Below are 22,245 nucleotides of genomic sequence, written 5' to 3' on the forward strand. Positions count from 1 at the left end.
AATCAAAGCAGATTCTTTTTGAGTCTAATGTGAACACCGCCTTAAAGATATAATTTTCAAATCTTCTTGTCATTTATGACAGTTCAATTATCTCAGGTACATGGCAAGTATTGTTTGCAAAAACCAAACAATGCCAAGGCAGATCAAACGTTTTAAATTGTTACAGGTTTAACTTGTCTTATGCAAGCATGATGTTAAAGGAAAAAAAAAAAAAAAACTAAACAAAGACCAACCTTGAGTTGTCATCTGTCATGGTTGAACAATTATAATTAATGATTGTCAAATATCCAAAGTTAGGTAAACAAAATTGCTTACAAACAAACCTTCTCAAAATCACTTAAATCTTTAGTCACCAGTTAATTGTTAAACCAAACTCCATCCATTAGTTAAACTATGAAAACAAATAAAAAACCTCACCATAATTCATCTTTCGGGGTTTGCAGGTAAAGAAGAAAAAAACTGCGCACACATAACGTGCGCAAACAGATCTTTATAGACTTTTGTTAACTTTTTTTTTTTATTTTTAACAAAGTCAGTTTAACATCTGAAAAATAAAACCGACAAACATTCCATCGTCCATCAAGATTACCAACCTCATTCTCGGCCCTCAGACAGACACGACGACACAAAACAAAAAAGAACACACAAATAATATATATTTGAAGCGAACAAAAGCGTTTCTCTTCTTTTTTTTTTACTGAACGTTGACTTCTTCTTCAATGGGAATTTTTGATGCCGAACATACTTTTTCAAAAAAAAAAAAAAAAGTTCAAATGAAGCACAAAGCCTTAAAAAAGATAAAAAAAACCATCAAGATGGTTGCGCGCGTCAGACCGCCTTTGATCTTTGCCTTTTTACTTAGAGTCTGATGATATTATGATGGGCGTACGCGACTGACAAAAATCTAACAAAGCAAATCGCCAAAAATAATAAAGTAAAAAAAAAAAATAAGATGAAGATATAATAAAAGCGACATTAAAAATAAGAAATCATAAAAAAACTATCTTTATTTTTATACTCTCCCAACAATAATAACAACAAAAAAAAAAGTTGAAAGCAATTTTTACTGTCGAGAGAGATAAAAGTCTTAAAAGGTTTTCGAGTGTCTACCACTTCATCCACACGACCGCCAAAACTACTTTCCAGCACATACACGCCCTCTCTGATGATAAGCGAACATATTTTTTTTTTTCTACAACTTTACCGACCTCTCCTCCGCCCATTTCACCAAATCACTACAAATGCCGCTATCTCATCCACTTTCGATTGAGATACATTTTCATTTCTGAAAAGAAAAACTTTTCTCAAAAAGTTTTGCTACCACTGGAATTCCTTTCATCTTAATTTTCTATGTGAAACGCGGCACGGTGACGAAGCGGTGCGCGCGGCGGCGTCACGCCACGTCGCATTCCCTCGTACATCACAGCCGCCAGCCAGCAGCCGCTAGCTGGTCGCTGTTACGCCCCACGCATTCCATTTCCATCCCGACTAATCTACTTTTTCGAAAGAATTTCTTTCTAATGAACTCTTCTCATGGCCATGACGTGATAATCTTAATGATTCGCTTTGATATAACTTTTTTTCAAGTGCTGGCCTGGTCTGGGGCCTGACAAAGCCCAAGAAAAAAAAAAAAATAAAAAAAAAAAGATTTTAACTTTTAAAGAATATCAAAGAGTTCTTAAATTTTAACGCAACGTTGATGGTGTTGGTTGGTGTGCACATTATTTTATATGTAGTGTCAAAGTCACTTTTATTTGTCAACCTAGTTCGGAGAAGAAAAATCTCTTTCTTTCGATCTGTCATGTCATTGAATCGGAAATAATAAAGAAGTAAAAAAAGAAATGGGGGCACTCAGTGTCAGTGTGCGGTTATGAAATGTCAATTTAGTTTTTATTTTTCTCTGACGCTTCCCTCATTTTTACTTTTTTTTTTCTCTGATTTTTGTTTCTGTTTGTTTGTTGATATTGAGGTGAAGTGGTAATGGCAAAGAGTTGTTTATTATTTGCTTTTTAGTTTTTATTTATTTTTTCTTTTTTTTTTTAATTTTTTTTTTATAATTTTGCTTTTATTTATTTTTATGATTTGGTAGCACTTAAAAACATTTCTCTTTGATTTCGAAAGCAAAAGCATTTATGTATTTTGTTATTTCAAAAAAAAAAAAAAAATGACAGTTCGTTTGAAGTTTCTGCTTTTGGCTTAATTTATGACACTTTGAGCTCCTTTAGGCTCTGTTTGTGTGCTAATGGAACTAATTTGATTTTTCTCGCTGTTTTTGGGTAATTACCTTGTTGACTTTGGCATTAATTCTTATTTGAAATATTTTTTGTTCGTTGACATAATTTTTTTTGGCAAAATTTGTGTATAAGAGAGAGTATACAATTAGTTTGAAGATATAATTAAACAAACAATATAGAAAGTAGGAATTAACAAAGATGGCACTTAAAGAGACCCCATCAAAAACACTCCTCCGCATAAATTTTTTGTTCAATAGCTATGTATTTTCAGAAAAGCATAGATTTAACAGCTGGAAACTGTTGTTTTTATTTTTGTTATAAGTTTTTATTGAAAAAGATGTTGAAGATAAAGAAGAGACCTACAAGATTATTTGAGTTGTTTATTGGAATGTTTTATTATAATTACTTCAGCTGTTTCTTTTTGTGTTTTTTTTTTTTATGTTATTATTTTTTGAGTGAAAGGTGTGTTTTTTTTTTATTAGAGTAGATGAATGGAGGCGTTAACATATTTCAAAATCACTTATTTTGAAATATAAAATAAAAAAAAATAATAATAATAAACTTGAACGTTGTTTAATGTGCTACTTAAGCAAAAGATTTATGGTTAGATAATGCAGTTTTATGTGTGGGCATTAAATGTGTCTAATAGAAAAAGATAATTTAGTGAGTGATGGATTGGAAATAATTTTAAATGGTGGGTTAAGTTTGAAGAGGTGAAAATATCTATAGTAAATCTGTCTATTTTAGTACGATGTGTGTCAATTCCGTTTAAAGTGAGGCTAAACTTTAACTCAATAATACATTTTGACACTAGAGTGGTGAATATGTTTATGGTGTAAATTAGCTACATAAAGTTGTTTGGTTTTTGACGTTTTATGGATAGTAATAACCATGTTAAAGAATTCCAAATTCCAATCTAAAAAAATTCTTAGCCGAAGTGAATGCCTTAGGTAGAAAATGACAGACGTTTACGTCTTTTCTATTTTTGACAGTTTTTTGCAAGCCCTGTGACGTAACAGGTAGTCTGATGAACTGTCACAGCAGATGTTCTGAGTTCAAATCTACGGATTTTTGCGCCTTTAGTGGGGAATTGAAAAAAACTTAAAAGAGTATCACCGTCATGTAAAATTGCAAATTTTGTAATTGTAATTGTAATTGTAATTGTAAAAGTGTTAACACTGCCTTACCATCCACACATATAAGTGTTGATTCTGAACTGGCCTTTAGTATCCAGAACTTAAGTCAATGTTTAAATCTAGGGACGGTAAGGTAGAGCATGGGCAGTTACAACTAAGGCCAGTTTGTAAGTCAGCACCGAAGTTTAAGGATGATAAGGTAGTGCTTATTTTTGTTGCATACGTAGTGACTTATATGTATAAGTTATTTGGCGCTTGTATTTCTAATCTCAATTATTTAAGTAACTGGTACTTCGTGAGAGATCTCTTTGAAATTGAAACAAACAACAGCGCTATTACCAATACTCACTTCTTTTTTTTTAACAATGTTAAATTCACCAGATGAACTGCGTTACCGACACCACCTTAATATTTATTAAAACTGCCTCATGACTAATGTCTTGTTGATTGAATGTGAATTTATCATATAACAGTATAACAAACTTCAATTTCCCAGGTATAAACTTTACAACTTAACTGAAAGGAAACAATTTTGCAAAATCTCATTTATTATATTTCATTTATCGACATCATCCTTCTCAACTCCATTTCCATCGATCAAAATTATACAAAATCCAATAATTTCACCATTAAAAATCGTTTAACAAAGTTTTAAAAAAAAAAATTTTAAGCCAAACACAGACACTTACACAGGTTGTGTGCATGGCAAGTGTATATGTGAATAGTCTACAAAGTTCATCAAATTAATTTCGCAAACTTTACCCTTTATAAATTTGATTAAAAATTGAACTCGAAGAGAGTAATTTTTCGGTTATTTTATTCAATTAAAAAAAAATTGTTGTTGTTGTATCCAGAGAGAATAATAATAATAATTTTTGCATCATGGATCATGCTCATGCATCATCGAAATACATAAAACAAAAAAAAAAAAAAAAGACAAAACAATAAACAAACAAAACTCGCAAATTCATTCATTTTCATTTCACTCGAAAAAACTCAATTAATACGTTTGTAGTAGAATGAGATTCTGACAGAAAAGTTTTTATTGCTTATGATTTGTGTGTGTATATGAGTTATGGAAACAACAACGACGACGAAGGCAATGACGACGACGACGACATGACGTTTAAAACGTCTATAACGACGGAGACGGAAACGACTACGACGTCTACGTAGAAAATAAAGTAGAAGATGAGAGGATGAGCTGGAGACGTGGCTAGGCTATATTTTTTTTTCTGCCATCTTATCCGCACAAGTCTGGAAAAATATTTGTTTTCCTAAATTTTCTATGCCTTATTTTTGTTGGTTTGCCTTTTTTGTGTGTCCTCTTTGTTGGCATGTTTCTCACTATTTCGCATAATCGTGATGACAGCTATAGTTATAGGTAAGGTAGTGCTTTATCGTGCTTGGCAAGGCGAAAATGTAAGTCATCCATCCGTTTTGCGTTGTTGTGTGCGCTGACAAGATGGCAAAACCTACCAACCTAGAAGCTATCTTCACCTTAATGCCCATTTGTGTAAGATAGGTACCTACCCTTTTACCCGTTAGCCCCCATGAACGACCTGCCATCCTGCCAACAACAAAGAAGATTGGAGAAGTGCGAATAAGCATGGTGCTTCATTTTCAAGTACTTTACTTTCTGCTGCTTCTGGATTCTGGAGAGTAGAGTGCAGCAGCATGACAGAAAACAGAAATTCGCACGTGCACATGCACAGTGTAGGTACTGCCTTATACCTATGCTGGCTGTTATATGTAGCGAATACAAATGCGATGATTGTGCAAATAGGCCTTCTCTATTCTGCATGTCATGTGTGCGTTGGTGAATTCTTTTTAATTGTAATTCAAGGTGAAGTGAAGAAAATTAATCTACATTTTCTATGGGGTTTTTCCCTCTCATTCATTTATCCTATTTCTTCTTTTTTTGTTTTGTCGTTTTTCTTTTTTTTTTTTTTTAATTTCCATAAAGAGTTTCTTATTTTCTACCTCAATCGGTTTTAATTGTGTGTGCGTTTCATACGATGACACAGTTTTCTGACACTTTAAGAAAAAAAAAAGTAGTAGTTTCCTCTTTTTTGTTTGGTACATTTTTTATTCATTTTCATGAGGAAAATGACTTAAAAGAAGGAAATTTAATTTTCTTTTCATAGTACACTCACACACTCACCTACTCTGCCTACCTAAGATTGTGCTGTGTAAATTCAAGTGCCAAAAAATATTATAGAAGTTCTTAATTGTATAAACTTGTAATTATTATGGTTGAGTTTATTTTTATAGCAAATTTTGTTTGTTTCTCTATTGTTAGGAATTTATTTTGTTGGCACATGAGTTTTGTTTAAATTTGAATTGTTCTAATTTGGGTTACATTGAGAATTTTATGATTAACAGTGTTTTGTTGGATGTAGAAAGAATTTGGCTGGTGAAAAAAAAAACATGACAGCTGTCAGAGTAATGTCAGATGATTAAATTGTTTCAGTTTACATTCGTTTTATAGGATTTTAAATGATGATTTCTTGATTTAATTTCTTGTTTCTTGGAAATCATTTCAGAAAACAAAAATATCCAAATGAAGAAGATTTGACGTTTGATAGGATATGACGTTTGAGATTTAAGTAAACACCGAATATCAATGAATCTGAATATTTACTTTAGTTTGCAAATAAATAACCTTGATTCAGTCAATGATTTGTGTCTATTGCACTTGAAATTGTTTCACAGTCATGAAATTTCACCAACTCGTCTGTGAAATTGGTTTTAAACAACTCGTCTATATACCAGCATAATACCTCCTAAGAATACAAAATAAATTGTGATGAATTTTAACCAAAACTAGACATAAAATTGACAGATTTTTATGTAAATTTCTGACATACAACTCATGTATAACACTTTCTTCTCAAAATTATTTTACAGTTTCTTGTAAACAAAAAAGTAGTTCATCAAGAATTTAGAATTTATGAGCAAACAAAGGCTCTTGGTCACCGAAACAAGTGCAAGTCTTGGCTCGGATTTAGCAGTAAACTCAAGTTTTTGGCATTGTCGATGAACTGCATAGCCGACACTATAAACTATTTGTTTGTTGATTAGACCTCTAGGAGTTATACAATCAAAGACTGCACGTGATGGAAGTTAGAACTGAGTGACAAACGAACTGCTATACCTACATCAATAATATATTCAAATTCTGGAATTGTAGATAAACTGCATTACTGACACTGTAAACTATTTGTTTGTTGACTGAAACTCTAGGAATTATAAAGTCAATGTCTTGACTGGAGTCAGAACTAAGCGTCACACGAACTGTTATACCGACATTTCACCATTATAAACTCAAGATTTTGTAATTGTAGGCGAACTACATAGCCGACACTATAAACTATTTGTTCGTTGATTGAATCTCTAGGAGTTATTAAATCAAACACTGGACGAGAGCCAGAACTGAGCGAGATACGAACTGTTATACTGACATTTCACCATTAATTAACTAAAGCTCTTCGCATTATAAGTGAACTACATAACCGACACTATAAACTATTTTCTTCATGGTTCTAGGAGATATAAAATCAAACACTGGACGGAAGTTAGACCTGAGTGACAAACGAACTGTTATACCGAAATTCCACCAGTAATAAATTAAGCTTTTGGCATTGTAGATAGACTACATAACCGACATACATTCAACTCCAACTCCAGTTTCCAGTAAATACTTAAAATTAGGGTCGGTAAGACAGTGCATACTTTTTTACATGAAAAGTGACAACATCAGACACTTAAGTACTACTGGTTGGACTGTAGTTGTTTATTTAGATGGTCCATTATCAGGTTCGATTCACATTTAATATTGTAAGTTGATCTAATCTCGAAGCTCTACCCAAACTAGAATCAAACAGACCTTTAACAATTTAACAAATATTTCAAGTGCATTTTGTATAAAATATTCTCAGATAACACAAAAACAAGTGTATATTCAAGATAAGTATCTATATATCCTCCCATTCCCAACAACATTCTTTCATATCACAAAAAAAAAAAAAAAGAATCCAAGTAGGTAGGTTTGGTTTTAGTTTTGTTAGTAGGTAGGTAGGTACATTATGAATAATTAATGACTTCTACAATGCATTGACTTGGCTTGACAATCTCACCTTTTTTTTTTTTCTTTAAAAGATAAAAATCTCACTCACACAAAACGACGACTACAAAAATCTCCATAATCCCATGAAAGATAAAAATCAATAGAAGTCGAGTTCAACACACAATTAAGCAAAATCTGCTTAACTCGGCGCGCGGCTTAACGAATCAAATAAAAAAAATAAAAAAAAAAACTTATAACCCTTTGATATGTTAAGATTTTACCGCCACTTGAAGTTATAATTTTTTATCTCAATTCTTAATCATTATACTTATTTTTTGTTGTTTTTGTATATCTCTTATGACTTTGAGAACTTGAATTTATAAATACAAAAATTCTGCATTTTTTAACACTCTGTGTAAAATGTAGTAGACTATATTCATATCTACAGCTAGCACAACACATAACCCGATACAGATCATAGCTTTAGTCTAAGTTGTATGGCTTTTATAGAAACCGACAAGAGTTAGTTGCTGTAGAGTAATGCTTATGCAATCCTATAGAACTTGTTTTTTTCTTATGACCATTAGACATGCAAACTAAATGTAATAAAAGGCTATGCTACTACTTTTTTTTTCTTATTTTTTTTTAGTCTTTCTGCGAGCAAACACCGCGTTGTTGTGTTGTTAACTTATGACCCTAGATCATGCATGAGTAGAAAAAATATTTCAACAAAAAAAAAAATACAAACGCAAGCGAGCAGCATTTTATGTTGTTTTGAGTTGTAAATGGTCAAATGCAAAACGTGAAAGATTGTAATAAAAAAAAAGTAAATAAATAAAGACCAGTGTAGAAAACCTCGCTCATAAGAAAAATAGTTTATGGTAGATTATGAAAAAAATTCTGCACTAGCTCAGTAGACGTGCAGTCAAGATGTCGCCACCATAGACGTCAATCAGATAAAATGTATATATGAAAGTAGTAGATGAGTGAAGTAATAGCTAAACGAGGGGAAGTAAATAAAACTGGAATGTTGGAAATATGTATACACTTTGTGGTGAATTCCTTTGAGATTTTTATATTTTATCGTTCAGCTTTTAATGGACTTTAAATGTTCGCTGGTTGATGATGGTTTGGATAAGATAAAATTTAAGAGAATATTAATATGTGGTGTTTATGAATAAGGATCAAAAATGGTTATGAACGTGAAATTCAGAGGTGAAGATTTGGTAGTTTTTTTTTTAATGCAGAATTCTATTTTGGGCCAGTCTAAAGCTATTATTACACGCGTTACACACGTAAAAATTATGTCAAATTGTATTTCACTCATGCGATCATCCACACAAAAAAAAAGATAGCTGTCATTGTTGACGGGTATAGTAAAATTTGTGGCTCACACACAGTTTGAAGTTTCGAGATTGACAAATTGAAGATAATAGAGGTATTCACGCAACAGTGTAAACTCTTAGTAAACCTGGTATAATAGGAAATGTATTAAACGAACTGTCAAACACACAAAATGTTGACACATTTAGCACTTTACCACGCTGACAATAAGGTAACACCATTCCATGAATACCTTTAATGTTTTTTGATGACGTCAGAATTTCAACAATTTGACAGATTTTGTTAACAGTGTAATCTTAGCTTAACAATAATTTTTTAAACTTTATAACGTTGTTGTAACGTGTATGTTATAAAGATTACATGTCAGACACTTCTTAGTTAAAATTACACTGTCAGTTTGCCTTACAATGTTAATATTATTTTTTTGACAGTTATAATTATATAAAGATTTCTTCCTCTCTTTCTCGCAGTTACATATTTGTGTTGGTTTTGTAAATTTGTCTGCATTGTTGTTTTACATGTAAATAACTGCTGTTATGCTGAGTTTATGTTGACTTGGTGTAGTAACACCTACAGACGTGGCAATTCTGTTAAAATTCAAATAAAAGACACTTAATTAGTCTTCGTTTTAATAGATTTGATGACTACAATTCACATCTTAGAATCTTAGATTTTCTTTGAAAAAATCGATTGTCATTTCTGAATCAGGGTAAAATACGCTTTCGCGGCAACCCTATTCAAACAATGAAAATAAATTGACCGAATTTATGTTGGGCTTGGGCTAATATACACTTTTTATTTTAACGTAAACTCTTTAATTACTTGAAATTTTTTTTGTGAGTTGAAAATTTATATGGCAACCCTGTGTTTCTACAGTAAAAAAAGGTAAATAAACTGCTTAATTATCCAAAATACCTACCATTTTTGAACGAAATAGCAAGAAGTGACATCAAAATTTAAATGAACTTTTCATCAGTCCCACCGGATACCATCTCTAAAAGACATGCAAGTACATGGTAACCCTGTTTAAATGAAAAAAAGACTTAAAAAACTCCTTTCAGGTAAAATATACATATTTGATAGATTTCAAGGCAAGAATAATAAATCAATTTCTTTGTTTAAATTTTTTATAAAAAAAAAATATATATATATAGAAAAATGTAAGCGGTAACCCTGTGAAAGTATCCTTGATAAACGAATTATTTTTGGCAGATATTTAAGGCTATCGTGTTAGCCGATTTCACTCCTCTTTAAATTAAAAAAAGGGAATAAATTGCTTTCGATAGTTCACTAGAAATATAAAGACTGAGAAATATTTAAATATCTAAGCTCAAATTCTATGTTTATTGTCTGAATGGAATTAAAGGAATTCCATAGAATTATTAAAATTTTCAATTCAAGATAAAATAATTTCTATAACAAAGATTTAACTTTGATTAAGGATATTTCCCATCTCAAAACATTATTCATATCAATGGAATTCCAGAAATTGATAGTCATATTTATTTCACTAGGTCACCATTATAATTTTCATTTTATATGATGTATTAATATATCTTCTTCAGTCAGATAAATTTAATTTATTCAAAGTAAAATTGATTAAATTAATAGAAAGTATATACTGAGAATTCAAATGATATGCCCTTTTCTTATCGATACATACAAGTCTTCTTATAGGGCTTACATATTCATGAGAATTAAAATCAAAATAAATTCCATATCTTTCTATTTCTCTCTATTTCCATCTCTCCATCTAGGACAGAGTAAAAATTCTTCTTAAAAGCATTTTGATCTGATTAAAATCTAAAATTAAATTAACATTTAAATGGTTTCTTTTTTTTATTGATCGTGTTGTAGATAAATTCAGATTTCCATTAAACACATGTTTCAGAAAAAATCAGTTCAGTAGCAATTTTGTATTTAATTCTGTTTTGAAAAAAAAAAAAAAAATTCCCACCACAAAGTCTCTCGCAACAACTATATAATTAAGTTAAACTTAAGTACCAAAAGAACATGTATCATTTTCATATTTAATGAGATGAATTAAAATTTAAAATAACAAGTCCATTTAAGACTTGTAAGAATTTGCATAAATGTGTTTTACTAACGAATTTGCGAAATAAATTTAAAATTCACATTAAACTAAAAACATAATTATTAATTTATTCAATTTTTTTTTTTTTTGTATAACAGCCAAAGAATTCAAAGTTCGTCTCCCAGAGACCACAGACTCATTAAAAATTCTTTTTAATTAAACAATCTCAATGATTTGCAAAAAATACAACAAAAAAACAAAACATTTTTTAAAATAAACTACAAAGAAATTCCACAATAAACAAAAATATAACACTTAAATTGTATCACAGAAAAACTCATGTCATTTTTTATTGTCTAGACGGCGATTAGCTTGTTAGTCGTCGCCTCGAATTATATGTAGCGTATTTTTTTTGTATTTAAACAAGAAAAATATTAAAGATCACAATCGGATTGAAAGATTCCCGATAATTTTTTTTGTGTTCAAGATTATTATAACAGATTTGTTTTTTATTTTTTTTTTCTCATGGGGAATCGATTTTTTATGGTTGCCAAAATATTATACAGAAAAAAAACCTGACATACGAGGTGAATAATTTTGAAAATCTGTCCCAAAAAAATGGTAATCCAATAAAAGAAAAAAAAAAAACAAGTCTACAACGATTAATCAGATCGTGACGATTAAAAAAGTTAAAAAAAATAAACATACAACACATCAGCATCTTTAGTGGAGATGTTTTTTGTTGTTGTTCCATTATCTGTAGATATACATTAAGATGAGATAAAAAAAAAAAAAATTGGGGAAAAAATGAAATTCAGATTCCAGTAGCCGATGATGGTGATCATTGACTTTGTATTATCGTATACGTCTGTCCCGTCGTTGGTCGATCGGTCGTTTTGGAGACTGGCCCAGCTGCTTCTGGTGTTAAGTTGATCAGCATTCAAGAAAAAAAAATTGTTTTTTTTTTTTATTTTATTTTCATGTGATGTTGGTAGCAACTGGTCTTTTGCAAATTAAGTGCGAAAGATCAGAGGCTGATGATCATTTATTTTGATTCTTCACTGATCAACAGTGCAATTTATATATTTTTTTTCACAAACAGATTTTTTTTTTGATTTTTTTGGTTATTTATGTTATTTTTGTAGGTTAATTACCAGACTTTTTTGGTTGCAGAACAGAGTGATCTTTTGTAAAGATCTTGACACTCGTGTGATCGCGGTGTACCAGAGTGAAACAGTAGCTTTTTTTGAAGTGTTTTTTTCACACTCGTAACGAGTTTTGTGAGGAAGTTTCTCTTAATTAATTCGTTTTTTTATTATTTATTTTTCAGTTTTTTTTAAATTATGGGTTTATGAAAACTTGGCTGATTGTGTTCTACTTAATTTTTTTTTGATGTCATCACTTGACAGTTTGACTTATTCGTTATATTTGGTCAGGTCAAGTGTCAGAGATCTGAATTATAACAGTTTGCTCAAAATCAATCAACAGAAATAATAAATATAAATGTTTCTGTTTGTTTTATTCTGCCTTTTTATAATTCACACCGTGTTTACACTGAATAAGTGAAATTTACTAAGAAATTTGACAGTTCAGGCTCAAACGTCAGTTGAAACTGTCAACTGCTAGCAAAAAAAGTAGTGAACTATTAAATTGAGACAAATTAAATACATAGAACAAAAAAAATTGGGACTTTGATGTGCAATATTCTATAAGCCTCCTATAAGCCCTCTATAAGAAAAAAATCGCTTACATTTGCAATTTTAACCAAATTTTCATTAAAATATCCGGATGTCCATTCCAACCTACAACTGACAGACATTTCTAATTAATTGTTAGTGGTTTTTCTTTTCACAATTTATGGCGCCACAAAAGTCAAGTGTTTGCTTCATTTCCTTTAAATTAATAGAAGAAAAAAAAAAAACTTTACTGATTTACTTTCTTTTTTACTTTTCTGATAAGACTCAAGCAACACCAATTGAATTGTAATTTTCAATTTCAAGTGGTTATCTATTTAGAAGAACCGAAAGATTTCTTTAAAAACCATATATAGATCGATAGATATCTCTATACGCACTTGAGAGCGATATTATTTTGTATACACCCAAAAGTACACACCATAATAGGTTCATATGTATAATGGAATTCCAATATAAAACCACAAAAAAAAACGGTTAAGGCCTACCTACTTCAGAAATGGGAAATCAATGGAGGAAATATGTAATTTTTTGTGTGTTCATGTTTCTTTTTTTATCGATAACGATGACGATATATTCCAAATTCCCAAGCACTCTTCTTTATGTTGTCCGACTCCTTTTTTTCGTTGTGGATTTTAACTCCTATAGTGCTTCTTTAAGATATAGATAATCGACCTTCAGATAAATTTTCTTTTTTTATAACTTGTGTTTTTTTTTCTCCTTTATTTTCTATCTCTTCGCATTGCGAATAAAAAACAACCTCTTTTGACAGCTACAACACACTACCATACCATCATCATCATCATCATCATCGTTCAACCAATCCATTGAGCATATCGGCAATATTTTCACCTGTCAAATTAATGTCAATAAATTGTTGTTTTATGCTTGTCAATGACATTGATGATGACATGGCGCAAAAAATAACTAAGAATGTCTGTATTGTCCATTCGTTTGATGTTTTTATTTTTATACTCTACTCAGACTAGGTTATTTATTTATACAAAAAAAAAAAAAATAAAAGTGTAGGTAAAAGCTGAAAAAAAAAAACAATAACATATTAAACAAATTGAATTGTTGCCAGATGCGAATTAGATTTAAATGTTATTTTTATGTTTGTTTTCTTGTTCTTTTGTCTGGTTAATAAGATAGATAGATAAATTTTGTGTGTTCTTGTGAACAACTTAAAAGCAAGTTTTTATTTGCTTTCATCTTTGTTTTTTTTTTTGTGTTTGTTCTTTTTGTTGTTGTTGTTGTTTGCCTTTGCTTTGACTGCTCGCTCATCATAGTCTTAAGTCTGACAATCTAATAAAGTTTTTTTTTTTTTTGCTTTTGATTATTTAGTGAACTGAAAAAAAGTTTTATTTCTTTCTTTTTTTTTTGTATTATTTGTTCGTTTTTGTTTGATAAGAAAAGACCTTCCCAACCCCATTTGCCATTCATCACTTTGACACAAGAGACCGAAAATTGTGTTGTTGTTCGTTTTCATACAAATGATCAAAGAGTTGTGTGATGTTATTGTTCTTCTTTTTTTCTTTTGACAAACAAAAAAAAAAAAAAACAGAAGAAAACTTTTTACTTTCTTTCGTTTAACTTTGTAAAACAGACATGACATATGTGGGATGGGTTGGAATTGGAATGGGAATAAGAATAGTTTCTTTTTTTGGGTTATTTTTATTCATTTGTTTGAGAAAAAGGGTGGATGACAATTGGTGTATAACCCTCTTTGCTTTTTTTACATAAATGTAACCTAATTTTCCAGATAGACAATGATTTGAAACAGCTTTTGCATGTAAATCGTTATTCAGTGGTTCAAAAAAAAAAGGAAAGTCATAGAAATAAATGTAGTGTAAACATATGGTTAAGAGCCCTTAAGGCTTTTTACCATAAGTAAGATACCAAAAACCTAGAATGGCTTTGAATTTCAAATCGACAACGGAGGCGAATGGAGATATTCAATGGAGAAAATCAATTCATTTATCAACTTGAAAGCAAACTGAACAATTTATTGAAGTATTGAATTTTATTTTGACACATGTCAGATTTGACATTTGATTAACGATACCTCGCTTAAACAAAATTCCAATACTTAAAAAATATTTCCATTAATTCAATGGAGTTTTCCTGTCATTTATGGCAATAAAAATAAAAATAAAATTACAATTTCTACGAGAGTACTATAGAAATATCATTGTGTGTAAACCTTTATCTGTCATCGCATATACGAACGATGTCCCATGTCTATAATAAATTGACCCTCAATAAAGTTGTTTTTTCTTTTTTTTTTTTTGAAAATGTGCGACCATAACAATAGAAAAACTGTATGTTCTAAATGAGCTTGAATGTCCAAAAATATAGAATCTACTATATCCGATACCCCATAATAATACATTTCGGCCTATTTCCAATAATTTTTTATGACCACGCATATGAATTTATATGGTTTGGATGGGTTTTTATTTTTATTTTCGATTGGAATTATACTTTTTTTATTTTGTTGTTGTAAGCATAAGAGAAGTTTGTTTTTGTCTGTGTTTTTCTTTTTCATCATAAACATTGATATTTATAGATGATAGCATATAGATAGATGAAAAATAATATACAACATTAATTTTTTTTGTTGGGTTTGTTTTTCGATACTTTTTTTTTTTGTAATATTGAACTAAGCTCATTTTTGGCTGCTGTTAATGTCATTTTGGGTCTATGTTTTTATTTCTCTTAAATAGATTTACGATACTTGTATACGATAACAAGAAATCGTAAAATACACTTCTCGTCGAATATAGGCAATCTAGAAAACATTTTTTGAGATTTATAATAGACACGATGATAATATGATAGATAGGCTTAATAACTGAGAGTTTATTATGATTTAAAATTCAGAGAAATATTTATGTTTTGAGAAAAAATGTGTTTTCTATACCATACAACCATTAGGGGGTAAAAATACTTGGAAAGAGGCAATTTGATTGTAAATTTTTATATGTGCCTCATATGGTGGCGCCATAGGCGTTGTTGTAAGGTATAAAGATTGTAATTAAGTATTTGAAAACAATTTATAATAAGGTATAGCCGCAACTTTGTTGTTTTTATTCGGAAAGAAGTGCATTTAAATGATTTTACTTTTTACTCACTTTTGTTGGGCGCCATTTATTACTATTTTTTTTTAATTTAATTTTGTAGTTTAAAGACTTTAATGACATTATAAGAATTTATGAGGAGTGAAACCTTACATTAAACGTATAATTTTCTTACAATATTCCATATTTTCTGTCATTGTGCCTTTTTACTAGAAAACTGTTATACGCATCAAGATCATCCTTAATAACCTAACTTAAAGTCTTGGTTGTGTTATCCTCAGAAATTTGGCCTTCTGACCTTTACGCTTCCACTTTTTAAAAAGCTGGATGGCTCATCCTGCAACGTTTATCGCTTGTTATACAGGAAAACTGTTATACTTCTCAACAATCTTTTGGTTTTTGATCTTGTTCTTCTGTTCCTCTCATGATTATTTCTAGCCTTTCAACTCTTGGCAATTTTGTTACGAATAAATGATGTTGATTCGCATTAACAACATAAAAGTGGCGCCCAGGTAGAACCTTTAGTCTGATATCATCGACTGTTTTGCCTTGTCATAGTATCTAACCTTTAAATTTCCATTTGACTTCTAACTGACAATACCACGGACAATATTATAAATCAGAATCTGCTATTCACTATTTATAACATCCCCCATGAGAGCCATTATAAACATAACATTCCACCTACACGATTGTATAAAATCCAAATAGAAAAGAAAGAAATTCCCCACGCAATCAATAAATTGACGTCATTTTCACACACTGCGCCTTGTTTTATTTTTTTCTTATAGATCTACTATAGAGCCAGAGCGGCATGTCCACCAATAAAATTTATTAGATCATCGATATGCACTAAGTAGTCATGTATATCAAAAGTGAAATATATATAGAAAGATCTCTTAACATTCAACTGACAACACATTGCTGTCTTAAATGCCGATCACTGCCACCACCACCGCCACCTCCACCACCTTTGCCATGTCTATAGTCAACACAGCAGCCGCCGCACAGTGTGGGATTTCGCGAATTTAGCGGAATTTAATTCGAAAAATGACTTGTCTTGTTTGATGCCAAAACCGGTTTTTATTAAAGCTAATAGATTGTAGAAAGTGATAACAAAAGCATTGATAGGTGGGGATCATGTAAACAAAAAAAAAATAGCTTCGAAGTTGCAGTTGGCGATTTTTTTCTGTTTATTTGGTGAAAGAGATTACTTTGCTCTTAATTTTTTCTCGTGCGTTTGGTGTGCGTTTTAATAAAAGTTTTATTTTTTTTATATTTTCTAAATATCAAGATATAATTATGTAAGTAATTTTTTATTTCACAGGGTGTTTTACATATTTGTTTTGGTGATTGAAGTTAAAAAAATGTGTTTTTTTTCGATTTTTGTACCTTTGTTAGAGCAAAACTTTAGTTATTCCGCGTTATTCCGCTTAGAGACAATATTCAATGCAAAGCTTGATTTATTATCTATCAAGAATCACTAAAATTTGACACCCCAATTTTGTTATGATATATATTTTTTTTTTTCTAAATGACCATCAAAAAAAAAATGATGGCATACCGTAAAAATCGAATAACTTTTTGGTATTTTGTTAGAAGAAGAATGTTATAGAATTAGAAATTTTTTTTATTTCACAGGGTGTTCAAAAAATTTGTGAATTTGATTTTAAAATAGTTCCAATAAAAATACAGGGTGTTCAAATTCAAAGTTAACAGTAAGAAAAAAAAAGAATTAAGTTATATTAAAAATTAAAAACGAAAACTATCAATTAATAAAAAAAAAGTATTACATCTGATAAAGGGTGTTCCAATTATAATAATAAAAATAAATTAATTAAAAAAAAAAACAATTGTTTATTTTTCGAGCAATAGTGCCTTTAACGCGTATTTTTCACAAAATTTGATATTTGATACTTTGAAAATCGGTATTAAAATTAATTTTACTTGTTATAAGTGCTGTGTTTTGTTATTGTGTGTATATGACTGTGGAGTATTAATTTTCGTCTTTTTATAATGTGGTATGTTATTTGAATAATTAGCAAACTATCCTTTTAAATTACAAAATATTTCGGTATTATATAATTTAAAGAATGTCTTTCCAAATAACAAAGAAGGAAATATTTGATGTTTGGGTCTCAAAAATAAAAATTAAGCGCTTTGAGGCAGTTATTTCATTTGTTTTAAGTGTTTTTGGTTTTCTGAAGAAGCAGTTAAATCATTAAAAGCGTCTGTGAGCACAACTTGTTTTAAGTTAGATCAGTTATGGTCAAAAAACAGGAACCGTGAAAGCTTTGAATGCAAAAATGCTTCCTGGCTCAGTGGCTATTTAGTAATACCACAGCAAATATTTTACGACCTAGAAAATCATTTAATGAGTGCTGTGAAAAAATGAAGGAGAAGAAAGTACAAGGCCTCTTAGACTCATTTAGCTTTGAAGAAATTTCAACTGCATATGAAATTAGTTTGCGAAAAAGTGGAAAAAGGAATTAGTAAGGGTGAAATTGTTTACATTAAAAACAAAACATATAGTAAAAACAATTAAATAAATTCAAATTGGCTGTTTATTTTACAAAAATAACACGATTGGTAAAAACAAATTGTCTATTCCAGTTAAACTGATTTTTTTTCGACAGGAACTTTAAGGTTCTTTTAATTTTTGGTATCCTTGATAATGTATGGCAGAAAAATTTCGTGACAGAACACTTACCAATTTAAAAAAAAACATTGATTGTGCATAAATAAAGCTACATAATTTAAAACATCCTTTGAAATAGTATCTTGTACGTTTTAGTAGCCTTTTAGAGAATAGTTTCTTTAGTTCATAAACAACGTCATTGACATATCGGTTTGCAAAAAACCTAGTCAATTCTGACAATAATTAACTTTTTTCTTTATTTTATTCATATTTGTCATAAAATTAAACAATAAATCATTCCTCAAAAGTTTTTTTTTGTAAATTATGATTTTCAAAAAAAAGTACTTTTTGGTGAAAATAACCTGTCACTTCAAAGCTCATTTTACAAAAACTTAAATAAAATATCACCAAAATGTGAATTACATTTGATTGTATACACATATTCAATGAACTAATCACAAAAAAAACCACAACAAAATTTAAAATGCAAGCGTTATTAATTTTATTCCGCTAAATTCGCGAATTCCCACACTGTGCGCCGTCGCTAACGTCACTCTGTGTGTCACCGACAACACAACTATTTAGTAATTGTATCACACATTTTTATCTAGATCTAGTTCAAATAGTAAGCAAAGGAAAGAAAAAAAAAAAAAACTGTTATATTGTAAAAAAAAAACAATAATAATAATTTGCGCGCCAAAACAAAAACTGATCGATTAATTTACTGCCTTGTTGCGCTAAATCGCCGACGATGATCGTTATTTAGATCGATATAAGTAGAGCGTCGTTGTTGGCGGTGGCGATGGCGGCGGGCGTTAAAAAGATTAGAAAAAAAAGGAATGCTGTAATTTGTTAGATGTAATGAATATAAAAAAAACTGTTCTACTAATTGTATAACAATAAAACTAAAAAAAAACTGAGCCCGTAATGTATTGCTAGCTTAAAACTAGATGATCGAATCTATTCGATCGTCGGTTGTTAGTTGTGGGCAGCAACTTACTCTCTATCGAATTGCATGCGCAAAAAAACAGCTGTGCCACTGTCATCGATAACAGCAGGCGGCTTTGCCACTGACGATGACGGCCCCTTTTGTAGAAAATATCTGTCTAACAGATTCAAGTGGTGTAGAAAGTAAAAAAAATCGCACTGTATGTGGCGAATCACCTATGGTCTATGAGTGGTTGGTGTTCAGGCGTGTCAGCGGCGGCGGTGTGGTGGCGGCAGCTGTTTGTAGCGAGCGGTTATAATCTTTTAAGTGGTGGCGGCATACGGTGCGCGTTTTTAAATTTTTTTGTAGCCTTTTCCATCGATTTATAAATAATTTTTTTGTTGCTGGTATACAAAAAATCTATTCTCGTAAAATGCGGCGAATTCTCTTTTATGTGTTATAGTGCGGGAACTGGTTTAAGACGGAAATTAATTACGCTTGGCGTTAATTCGAAATACCGGTTCGAATATAGTAGTAGAAGTAATGACTTGGGTTCATATGTGAGGTTCGTGGTCGGATATATCGACAACGACGCGGCGACACGGCCAGCACAAACACTATACACGGCGAAGTGACGGCCGGCGGCGGTAGCGGCGGCTTTTTTTTAACACACCATTTGTGGCTTTGTGGAGTTTCGATAAGTGTTTGCCATCATTGCCCCCGCTTTGTTAAAGTAGGGACTGAAAAGAGGGGCGGTGGTCGGTATTTAAGTTTTTTATTTCATCGGGCGGTAAATTTGAATATCTTTTCGATATTTATTCCTTTTAGTATAGATATTTTTTTTTTTGTATTTTTGGTCTCTCTACGTGGGGTATGAATAAGTAGGTATTATACTTAAGTCTTTTGTCATCGTCTCTCTCACAATCGCGGTTAAACAAAAACAAAAAAAAATAAATTAGCATTTGTGAGTTGATTTCATTTAGTATATTTTAAGTAGAAAAGATATCACAGGGTCATTATTTTAGGTCATATCTTTAGGGGGTAATTTTTTAAACTGATAAATAATTGATTTTTGGAAAATAAATTACGCTAAAAGCTTTTGACCTTTTTGAAGACAAGTACAAAGTGATATGATAATTCAAGTTTTTATGGGAAATCATATCCATTAATGATGATAACATAGACGAAGAGATTTGTGATATTAAAATGAGAAATATTATTTCACCTCAAAGGAGGTGAATTTTCATGTTGGGTGGGACTTTAAGCGAATTTAATAAGTCTTTTTTGAAATTTTATCTGGCACTTAAATATTTTAGTGTTTCAAAAAGATTCTTACAATACATTTTAGTACCATTTCTGTAGCAGATTATAAGAGTGTGGTAAATTTTGTATTCATTTTCACCACTTCATTAGTTCATTGGTGTTGGGTTCTCAAAATTCAAGTGGTTTTCCAAAAAATTGTTATAATTTTGGTTATTTGATTTCTCTGTCTCATTTATAACATTTCTGTTTGTTCACATTTTCACCTCATTAGTGTCAAAAACTCAGAATTTTGTTGGTTGTATTTTCATCACCTAAATAGTCCATTGGTGTTTAGCTCAGACCTCAAGTGGTTTTTAAGAAACTCGTTACAACTCTGGTTTTTCTTTCTTTTGTATAATTTATAACATTTCTTTGTGTTCCCATTCACCTCATAAATGTCAAAAAACTTTTCTTTAGGGAATTTTTTTGTATTTTCCCCAGTTCATTAGTTTATTGGTCTTGAAGCTCAGAATTCGAAATAAGCAGGAAATAAGCACGAAATAGTGTTTTTCTACAAAATATTGGAATGCAATTTGACCACCGTCAAAAAACGCTTCAATCTTCGTTTTTCAAATTGTGGACGTTCAGGTGTGAAATTTTGGATGCACAGCGTCTTAAAGAAATCGCAAACTCCAAGAAACTTCTGCCCTTGGAGTTGTTCATATAAAAACGCTGTTGTCAGCTGAAACCTATCACCAACGACCACCGACGAAAAAAACCACCGCCCACAGCGTTTTTGTATGAAAAAAAACTCAACACCTGAACGTCGACGTTTCGGCTTTCAACATTTTTCATATAAAAATTCTTTTGGTGATGTTTTTGAGTCGTCTTTGGCGTGGGACAGCCTAAATTAAACCCGTTCAAAAAAGAGTCCCTGCTTAACCTTGTAACTGCCTGGTACAGATTCTGGGGCAGTTTCACCGTCGATTAAGTGGCATTTAAGTGTTCAACATTGGAAACCTAAACGATGTAAGAATATGCTATGAAAAAACATGCACTGCCTAGAGGGTGTTGATTGTGAAACTGGCGCCCAACGCTTTGTAGTTTTTTCGTGTTTTCACATAAAATCTACGTACCTACTTCCTGCTTTTGAAAGAAAACTAGTTTCCCGGTGCCGTGGCGGTTAGATTTTGGTATGCAAGACTAACTTGTGTCCAACATTTGTTGAAACAACTGATTTTAATGATAAGTGAAAAAATCAAGACGACCAAAGAAAAAAAAAAAATCCAAGAAAATCATTGAAAAAAGAAAAACTACGCATCAAATTACAATTCAATTAACTATTTGATTAAATAATCGTCCAATATCGTCGAAGAGTAGTTTAGATTTGGGGGGTAAGGGGAAGGGAGAAAGTAAGGAGGCGCTTCGTTTGTCATTCATTTGGTTGCATTTGAAAATTTATATTCCATTAACGTTACTGGCGAGTAAAAAACAGCATTTTCCATTCGATACTCGTTCATCGTCGCCGCGCATTACGAAGTTAGGTTGTTTTTCGTTTTCTCAATTTATACTTTTTTCTCCACAGTTTTATTATACGAATTTTAATCCGAGAGAGAAAATGAGATAGGGGGTGTTGTAAATGACAGACCACTTGAAAGCTATAACCGCGCCTTCGTTTATATTAGCCTAAGTGGATTTTTATTGCAAACCAAATGGATGTTATATCTACTTTTAGAAGAAAAAAAAAAATAAAAAAAAAATTATTCAATTTCCTTTTCTCTGAAAATAAAATGAGGGAAAAAATACGAAAAAATCATTAAACGGTCGTTTTTAGAGTTCGATTTT

At 30.9% G+C, this 22,245-nt stretch overlaps 1 protein-coding gene across 1 annotated transcript in view; it reads left to right on the plus strand.

Moving 5' to 3' along the window:
• The window catches only part of LOC129920318 (protein naked cuticle), an 80,166-nt gene that overhangs the window by 47,060 nt on the left and 10,861 nt on the right, over positions 1 to 22,245 (plus strand). The gene's annotated exons all lie outside the window — the stretch shown is intronic.

This window comes from Episyrphus balteatus, chromosome 4, assembly GCF_945859705.1.
Source record: "Episyrphus balteatus chromosome 4, idEpiBalt1.1, whole genome shotgun sequence".
Classification (NCBI taxonomy): Eukaryota; Metazoa; Arthropoda; class Insecta; order Diptera; family Syrphidae; genus Episyrphus; species Episyrphus balteatus.